Here is a 9117-nt window from a genome sequence, read left to right on the forward strand (position 1 = left end):
CTGGTTATCACTCAGCAGCCACAGGAAAAGCGAGCAGCACTGGTAGCTGTCCATCTGTCACCAAATGGCCAGACTCCGGGCAACCTTCAGATGGCAATTTTAGAAATAATGTTCTAAATAATGAGGGAGGGGAGAGAGAGCAGTGGAAAGAGTGCTTGCATATTTCCCCCCTTGTAAGCCAGTAAATGTGCAGTCAGGAAAGTACCTAAGAAGCGGTGTTGTGATGCGGGGAATGTGGTAAAATGGAAACAAATGTCAACGTGAACTCACAGCGATCCGGCAGGACAGGGTCGACCTGCCCCTGTGGAATTCTGAGATGGGAACAGTGTTGGGCAGGCTTCCTCAAACTACGGCCTGCTGGGTGTTTGTGCCCCCTTTGTTTTTTTACTTCAAAATAAGATATGTGCGGTATGCATAGGAATTTGTTCATAGTTTTTTTTTTTAAACTATAGTCCAGCACTCCAACAGGTCTGAGGGACTGTGAACTGGGCCCCTGTTTAAAAAGTTTGAGGACCCCTGGTTTGGGGAGTAAGCCCCCTAAACTGCAAAGGAGTAAGCCTTCTCTTTCACCCGTGGTGCAGCTGGTGGTTTCAAACTGCTTACCTCAAGGCTCTCAGGCCAATGCATGACCACGAGGTCACCAGGCTCCTAAGACACCAGGGAGGCGAGTGGACATACTAGGTGCTCAGTGTGCGAGCTTGCAACGCAAAGAGTTTGCTGGGATGAAGCTACATTCACTCACAATCATCTTTCCAGGGACATTCTGGCCACCCAATTTTTTTCCCTCTTTCTCACTCATTATTTAACACGCATTTATCCAATTGGTATTGTCTTAAGATGGTTTTAGAAGATCACTTTGGCTGTTGTGCAAAGAGCAAACCTCAGGTAATAGCAGTAGCCGCAGGGTCCAGCAGAGAGGCTCCTTTGGGTGGAAGCTAATGAAGCCATTAGTTGGGGTGGTGGAAATAGAATGGACACAGCTATTCTGGAGCAAGAACCAGTTTGATCTGCCTATGACTTGCCTATAGGAGTCAGTAGCTCAAACCCACTAAGAGGGAGAGAAGCCCAGCCATCTGCTTCCAGAAAGTTCTGTGTCATGAAAACCCCATGGAGCACAGTTGAACGATGCGCATAGAAGGTCACCGTGAGGCCAAGTGGACTAGATGGAAGCTGGTTGGACTTGTTTTGGCTTGGGGGATGCAAATTATTAGTGCACTTGGCTGCCAACTGACATTTGGAGGTTCAAGCCCACTCGGAGACACCTTGGAAGAAAGACCTGGCAACCTTCCTTTGAAAATCGATCTCTGGACACCCTGGAGAAATCTATGTTGACCCTGTGAGGTCTGTACGAGTTGGAGTGCACTCCACGGTAACTTGTGTGACTTCTAAGCCATCCGGAGGGAGGTCACATGTGCGTGCCCCTTCTCCCCCCACACACATTTGGAGAAGTCAAGGCTAGAGTTACAAGGGCAGAAGTCATCTGCATCTGAATCGAGGAAACTGGATGAAGAACATATAAGACAGGGGTGTGATAGAGAAGGGAATCCAAAACTGTCATTCCAACATTCAGAAGAGAAGCAGAGGGAGAAACCAGTCAAGGAGACTATGGAGGAGTGGTGGGGCGATGGGAGGAGCCTTCATGGAGTGCCGTGTCCTGGAGAGGGAGGCAGTTCTCAGGAATCTGTGAGGAAGCGCGTGGTGATTTATGAGGCTCTGCATTACCACCTCTCTTCCCCTTGACTGGGTAGACTGCTAACTCCAGGGACTTGGCCTCCTGCCTCCCTCTGGAAAGGGACCCCAGGCTGTGCAGGGTAGTACTGCCACCATTTCACTTTCTTACTTGTTGCTGTTATTTCCTCACACTTTGGGGTAGCTGACCACAGCCTCTTACCTGGATCTTCATTCACACGCCATCTCTACTCTACCACTTCCTCTGGCTTCCCCCTTCCTATCTTTTTACCTGGACATCCCTGCCATTCTCCACACACTGAGTCGTGATCCACTTCTTCTGGTTTTCCTGGTCCTCAAAGCTCAGTGGTTTCCCCATTGTTACTGTAAGTTATCTGATTCTAAGCTAGGCATTATAGCTTGTGATGCTCACACAGTTACCTGGCTATTGTTTATCCCATGCAAGTATACTCTTCTGCATCAACTTTCATTGCCCTCCTTCTCCTTCAACTTGGGGCCATGTCTGTAAACATCCCAAAGTCAGATGCCTGCAACTCATTCCCATGTTCCCCATGCTGTCTGTACCCGGGGAAGATTTCTCCAAATGCCGCTGCCCTGGGATGACATTTCTCTTTCATTTTAACTCTGTCCCTTCTCTTCCCTGCATCTCATTTGAACTCGGGCATTTCATTCTCACCCCACTGCGTCCTTCTCCGATCGGAAGACCATTTCTACTTCTGGTGACAAGCATAGTGTACACATTCTATTTCAGAGCTTTGCTCAGCATGCTCTATTCAGATGGAAGTCAGGATGCCAGCAGAAATCCCTGGGTGTGAAGAACATCGTTTTCAGCCTTTCACTCCCAAGGCAAATTATTTGCTTAAGTAAGGGTTTCTTCCTTGATTACAGCTCTTATTATTGAGACGGTGTCTGGATTTCCCAGGTGTGTTTTGAATTTCCCAATCTTGCGCTGCACTCCGCAGAGCTCGTATCAGAAAAGAGCTTTGCATGTGCTCCTGACTCACATGGAGCCAGAGTCCTTCCCGAGACAAGTAGCCCTGGGAATAAAGGGCTGGACGGAAACACAGTACCTGGGTACTCTGATTATTTTTCCTGGCTGAGGGCATGGCTCGCTGTTAACTGTGATAGATACATCTATTACCGACTAGATGTCTTCATGTTTGTTTGAGGACACTGTGTCACTCTGGAGAAGGAGCAGGACCCTGAAATTGAATAAGCGGCATTGAATTTATTCACCCAAGAATCATACACTGAGCATGTAGGATGCGCCCAGCAGTGTGCTGGGTATGGGCTCACCAAGGGAAACAGGAAAAGCTGTCTATCTTAAGGACCTTGGTATTCTCTGGAGGAGAGAGACATGTAGACAAGCAATTATAACACAGTGGATAAGCTGTCTGACAGAAGTCCCAGCACAATGCTATGGGAGCCCAGAAGACAGAGTTAAAAATTGCTGAGGGGTACTGTGGACGGCATGACCAAGCAGGAACCTGTGAATGGCTGGGAGTGCATCAGCCATAGAGGAGGACGGCGCACTCCAAGCACAGGCGGCCCTCCAGAGGTTCTAGTGACAGCCAGTGTCGGGTAACCAGGCAGAAGGTCTGAGTGGAACAGAGGCAGCCAGGCTGGGAAGGGATGCTGGGCTCTGGCAGTATCCTCCTCTGTGCAGGGCAGATATGCCAGGTGCCTCAAGGTAAGACGAGGACAGAAGGAGACTGCAGACATTCCAAAGGGGCAGAAACAAAACACAGCTGTTGCATGCCTTCAAACGGACTCGGACTCACTGTGCCTCTCTTGGCGCGGTAGACTGCCCTCACAGGGCTTCCTAGCCTGTGCTGCTTATTCAGGAGCAGAGTGCCAGGTCTGGTTTCCAGCCGCCAACCCTTCGATGAGCAGTTGAGCCCTTAACCATTGCTTCAAGGGCGCTTCTAAAAAATTCAGCCATCCTTATATTACCAGTTGCCATGTGGTCCATTCCGAATCATGGAGCTCCCAGAATAGACCTAACTGTGCTCCTTAGCATCCTCACTGTCTAAGGATCCCTGGAAACCTACTGGTTACATGCCACACTGCTAACCACAGAGTCACCAGTTCAAAGCCACCAGCAGCACCATGGGAGAAAGATGAGGCTTCCTGTTCCTGTGAAGAGTCACAGTCACTGAAACCCACAGGAGCAGCTCTACACTGTCCTATAGGGTTGTCATGAGTCAGCGTCAACTCGGTGGCAGTGAGTTTGGTTTGGGGTTTTCTTGGGGACTTTTCAGAAGATGTTTGCTGGGGTCTTTCCTCAGAAGTGTCTCTGAGTGGATTCAAACCAGTGCTCTTTCAGTTAGTAGTGGCGCATATGTCTCTCTTGCACATCATAGCTGGTCCCGGGCTCAGCTTTTCTCCCTAGCTCTGTGACAGATGGAGAGATGGAGAGACCGACTTGGTTCCCGACTCTCCCTAACACCCCTGGTTGTGCTGAGACAACTCCAGCCAGTTCATTTATTTCTAAGCTATGCAGTTCTATCTATGCCCTCTTTTGTATATGACTTCAGTCAATGCCCTGCTTTACCACTGACCTGTCCACTCTTGACCTAGCCTAGCCTTGACCAGGTATAACAGCGCTAGGCCCTCCTCTGGAAACAGGTGAACTTGAATAGGCAAAGACCTCTCTTGGTGCAGTTATTGGTATCATCCCATGAGAGAAATGGGATATGATTTACTTAGCTTCAGAATCATGCTATTCTAAGATGAGGGTGCAGGGTGGGCAGGGAGTCAGGGAGATAAGAGCAGGTACATCTGAATGGAGAGTATGTGACATTAGCACTGAAAAACAGGAAAAGAGGGGGGTGATCCAGAGTATGGGTCCTTTGTAAAATTACCAAATACAGATGATATTGGGAAATTAAGTGGAATCATTGCAAGTAGTGTGAAAGAGAAGCGCGACAGGAAAATAGCAGGTTTGCTGAATTTTGAACCCTCTATTTTTTCTCAGTCATTACCTCTCCTCCTTCCACCCCCTCGGTCATATCAAAAGGATGAGACACAAGTGTGCGGCATGCGAAAGGCGGGTGGGAAGGACGACAGTCTGACTGTCTCTCTGTGTGGATCCGCAAGCATGTCACCAATGTTAAACCAACAGTTTGCTCACAGAGACCGGCCGCAGCCAACTGTGGGGTGATATTGCATCAGCAGGAGGATGAGACTAGACCTGAGGAAAATGGGGCTGCAGAGCACTAAAATAACAAAGGAAGGGCTTTGATTTCCCTCCATGGAAATCTGTTAGATGAGGAGAGAAAGCCATCTGTCTGGAACAGTGTAAATATAGCCATGCCTTTGCCCAAGGGATGGCCTTATTTTTTTTTTCCCTTTTGAAACAATTTTAACTACAGAGCTGATGCAAAAACACGATTGATACTGATTTTGGCATGGCTGCAACCTGAGAGTACTTGGTGCTCTGCTCTATGGAGCTCAGATCTTATTTTTACTTATCATTTTAGCATTAGCATTTTCCTCATCTCTATATGGCCCTCAAACTTGTTTTAATGGCTGCAGAATATCCTAATGTGTTGCTGAATTGCTGGTTTAACTATGTCTATCTGGGATTACCGCGTTTCTGTCTTTCTGATCAAAGATATAGATTTTTGTACTTTTTTCCCTAACCCCTCTGTTTCACCTAATTGTTCTTTTCCCAACTCTGCTCCCCCTTCCTCCAGTGGCCCCTTCATCACTGCCAGCCCTGGAGTCCGTCTTGGCTTAACTGGAAGGAGGAAGTGTGTGCTTGTGGTCAGGTCAGGGTTCTAGTTCCGGGGGAATCTTGGGACATTGGACAGGTTATTTGACCTCATGAGTCTCCACTCCTTCATGTGAAAAATGGCCATAACTACATGTGTCTTGGGGACTTGTAGAAGAATCCACATGATATAGGCAAGGTGCTTGCTACGGAATAGATGCCTCAGCGCTCGGACTCCTTGGAGGCCTGTGCCACCATCTTGAATTTATTGCCGCTCCATCCGGCACCTGCTTTATATTCTAAGTTCTCTTTCCGTGTGGATGGGATGGGTCTTCTTGTTTAACTGAAAGCACATCAAGGCTTATTGTTGCTGTAGTGTGCTCTTGAGTAGAACTGCCCCACAGGGTCTCCTGGAATGTAATCTTTATGGAAGCACATCATCAGATCTTTTCTCCCAGAGAGTGATTGGTGACTTTGAACCACTGACCATTTGGTTAGCAGCCAGGTGGGTGGCCATTGCTCCACTAGGGCTCTGTACTCATCACTCCCTCAATGGTACCAACTCAACAAGCAAACTAACCACCGTCGAGCTGATGACCACTTAAGTTAGTGTCCTCTAGGACAGGAGAGAACTGCCCCTGTGTGTCTGGGACTGGGACTCCTTACTGGAATAGTAAGCTCCATCTTTCTCTGCGGAGAAGCTGGTGGTTTTGAACTGTTGACCTTGCAGTTAATAACCGACTGTGTAAGCACTATGCCACTCTCCTCTTAATGGTACAGAAGGCTCTATATAATCTATGTAGGTTGGTTGATCTTGTAGATCCTCACTGGATATCAGACTTCAATAACCATGCTCTGTGACTGGGGTGGAGTGGGGGTGCTAGGGGCAGATGCAGTGGAGGAGCCAAGGCTGTCTGGCAGTGCCTTCCTGAAGTCCTACCCCCTCAGCTCCCGGGTCCCACATGGTGGCATTGCATTGCCCAGCAGCTCCCCCTGTGGGGCAAGGCATTTACAAGGGTGACTCAATTGGCAGCTCAGTGACACAACTACCTGTTATCAGAGGCAGCTTGGGGACCCAGCATGAATATTCAGTGTGTGTTTCACACCGTGACAATTTTAGAGACCAGGTGCACCAAAGATGCAAAGGCAGATGAGAAAGGGAGAGAAGAGGGGAGGAGGGAGCCCATCCACAAACAGATCCTATTTCTCCCTCCTCAAAAAACATTTACCTTTTACAAGCACACAGATAAATCCCCGGCAGAACAGGGTGTGCAGAGAGAGGAAAGTTGGCATTTGAAAGGCTTGCAGTATCAGCTAATTGGTCTCAAGCCTAAATCATAAAAAGACCTGTAATTATGCTGCTCAAAATTAACATAGAAGGCTGTTTTGCGTGTGGTGGTGGAGAGAAGGAGGGCTGGCTACAGGGGGACAAGTCCGTTTTTTAAGCGAATTTATACTATTATAAGACCTGTCGCGGGTGAGTCATAAAAATGGTGATGCTAAGTTAGGCCTTGTGTTATCCTGTTTGTTCAGATGCTGCTTATGCCAGCTGTAGCCAGCAGAAAGCACTTTTCAATTTATTTTTATGACTCTTCTCTAAAAGCATTCCATTAAAGGAATATTACCCTGTATGAAGTTTCGGAGCACCCACGGCAGTTTATTTGCTTGTTGTGCTGGGGTGGAATAAACAGTTATCTGTGGGAACCATTATTTTGGTTTTGTCTTTCGCAACATCCAGTGAAGGGTCAAATGTAGATGCTGTTGGGCATCCCTGCGTCATGAATGGAATCCTGTCCCACCAGCCCCACATATGCGCTGTAAGGCTTGAGCTGGGTGCCTGTGATTGCAATCCCATTGAGGAATGAGTTGCCTTTGCTATGCTAATCAGACAGAATCGGTATAGGGTCTGTGTTGAGTCAACCTCTTTGGGAATATAAAAGAGTGAGTGTGCAGAGATGGGGTGAGATAGATGCCAAGACACATGGAGGTCTGGATGGACCAGGAAGCAGAAGCTGAAGAGACCAAGGCCTACCTTCAGAACCGAATGCAGAGAGAAAGCCTTCCACTAGGGGCCGTGGGCCGAATGTAGACTTCTAGCCTTCTAATCTCCGAGAGAGTATATGCAGGTGTGCTACATCCACCATCTGTGGGATTTCTATTCTAGCACCACTAGGTTCCCAAGACAGATTTTGGTACAGAGAGTGGAGTGCTGCTGTCACAAATGACTAAATTGTGAGAGGCTTTTGAATTGGCTGATAGGTAAAGACTGACAGACTTTTGAGGCACCTGAAGTAAAAGCCTCCATCACCTTGAAAAGACTGTGGGTAGAATTACGGACAACCAAGGTGATTCTGTAGAGGACGTGGAACGAAGCGAAGTGAGCTGTAGGGCAAGTCAATTGTCTTAGAGAATACAGACGGTACCAGCAACAGGATGTTGTCAGAAAGAGGGGCATTCAATGTGCTTTGGGTGAGTTTTTCATTAAGAAAAAACAAACTTGAACATGCAATTGGACAATGGAGGAAGGGTGATGCTTTTGCTGCAGTGACAAAGAACTTGTCTAAATTATGCTTAAATGCTTGCTGGAAGCTAGAACTTGTAAATGATAAACTTGGATTTTTAGCTGATGGAATTTTTAATCAAGATCTGAAATGGCCGTGTAGTTTCGCTTTACTGCTCCTAGTAGCATGAGGGAAAGGACGGACTTAAAAATGCACTGTGCAAAATGAAAACAAAATTAAAGATTTGAAAAGTGACGTTGCACAAATGAAGGACACGTGTCCTAGAATTTCCCCAAGGATATGTCTATACAATCTTTGATAAAGAAATTTATTAAGCCTGTGCCTGACGGACCTAACCAATTGCCACAACAAAAAAATCCATCAGCTTAAACTTTAGGTGCCAGAGAAAGAATAAAAGGCAAGAATCATATCATTATCTTGGAATTCACCAGACAGGAAACAGGTCGAAAGAGGTATGTCTGTTGTCCTCCAAGAAGAGAAAAAAGTCCATCCCTAGAGCAGCTTGGAGATCAGTAGAATCATTAGAAGGAATTCGGGAAGGAAGGTCTTCTAGATTTGAAAGGGGGGGAACACAGCCTCCTGAATCTGAGTGAGGACACAGCATCCTAGGTTTCAAAGGATTGGGTCTTAACCAATGTGGTTCCAGAGTATGCACTGCTGTTTTGGACCTGGACTTGATTCAAGACTTTTGGGATAATGTAATGGGGTGAACGTGTCTTGCACATGGTAAGGACATAAATGTTGGAGGCCCAGGGGTGGCATGTTCTGGATTGAATATATCCCTCCAAATATGTGTTGTAAATCTTAATCTCTAAGACTGTGGTTATAATCTCATTTGGAAGTGGGTCATCTTCACTATATTAATGAGATAGGATTAGTGTAGGTATATATTGAGTTAATCTCTTTTGAGTCTTTTTTGACTCCTCATGACCCTATAGGACAGAATAGACTGTAAGTATTTATGGAAACAGACTGACACGTCTTTCTCCAGCACAGTGACTATTGGGTTTGAACGGCCAACTTTAGGGTAAGCAGTCCTATGATTAGCTCACCGTACCATCAGGGACCCTATTGTGATATAAAAGTGATTGCACAAGCAAGTGAGCGAGCAGAGATGGAGTGAGATAGATCCCTAGACACGTGGAGATCTCCAAGAAACCAGGGAGCAGGAGCTCAGGAACCCAGGACTTC

At 47.0% G+C, this 9117-nt stretch overlaps 1 pseudogene; it reads left to right on the forward strand.

The window, feature by feature from the left end:
• Positions 1-3160: 3160 nt before the first annotated feature.
• The window catches only part of LOC101656658, a 63808-nt pseudogene continuing 57851 nt past the window's right edge, over positions 3161-9117 (forward strand).

Source organism: Echinops telfairi, unplaced genomic scaffold (assembly GCF_000313985.2).
Source record: "Echinops telfairi isolate 266 unplaced genomic scaffold, ASM31398v2 ScPeMD7_7424;HRSCAF=8462, whole genome shotgun sequence".
NCBI lineage: Eukaryota > Metazoa > Chordata > Mammalia > Afrosoricida > Tenrecidae > Echinops > Echinops telfairi.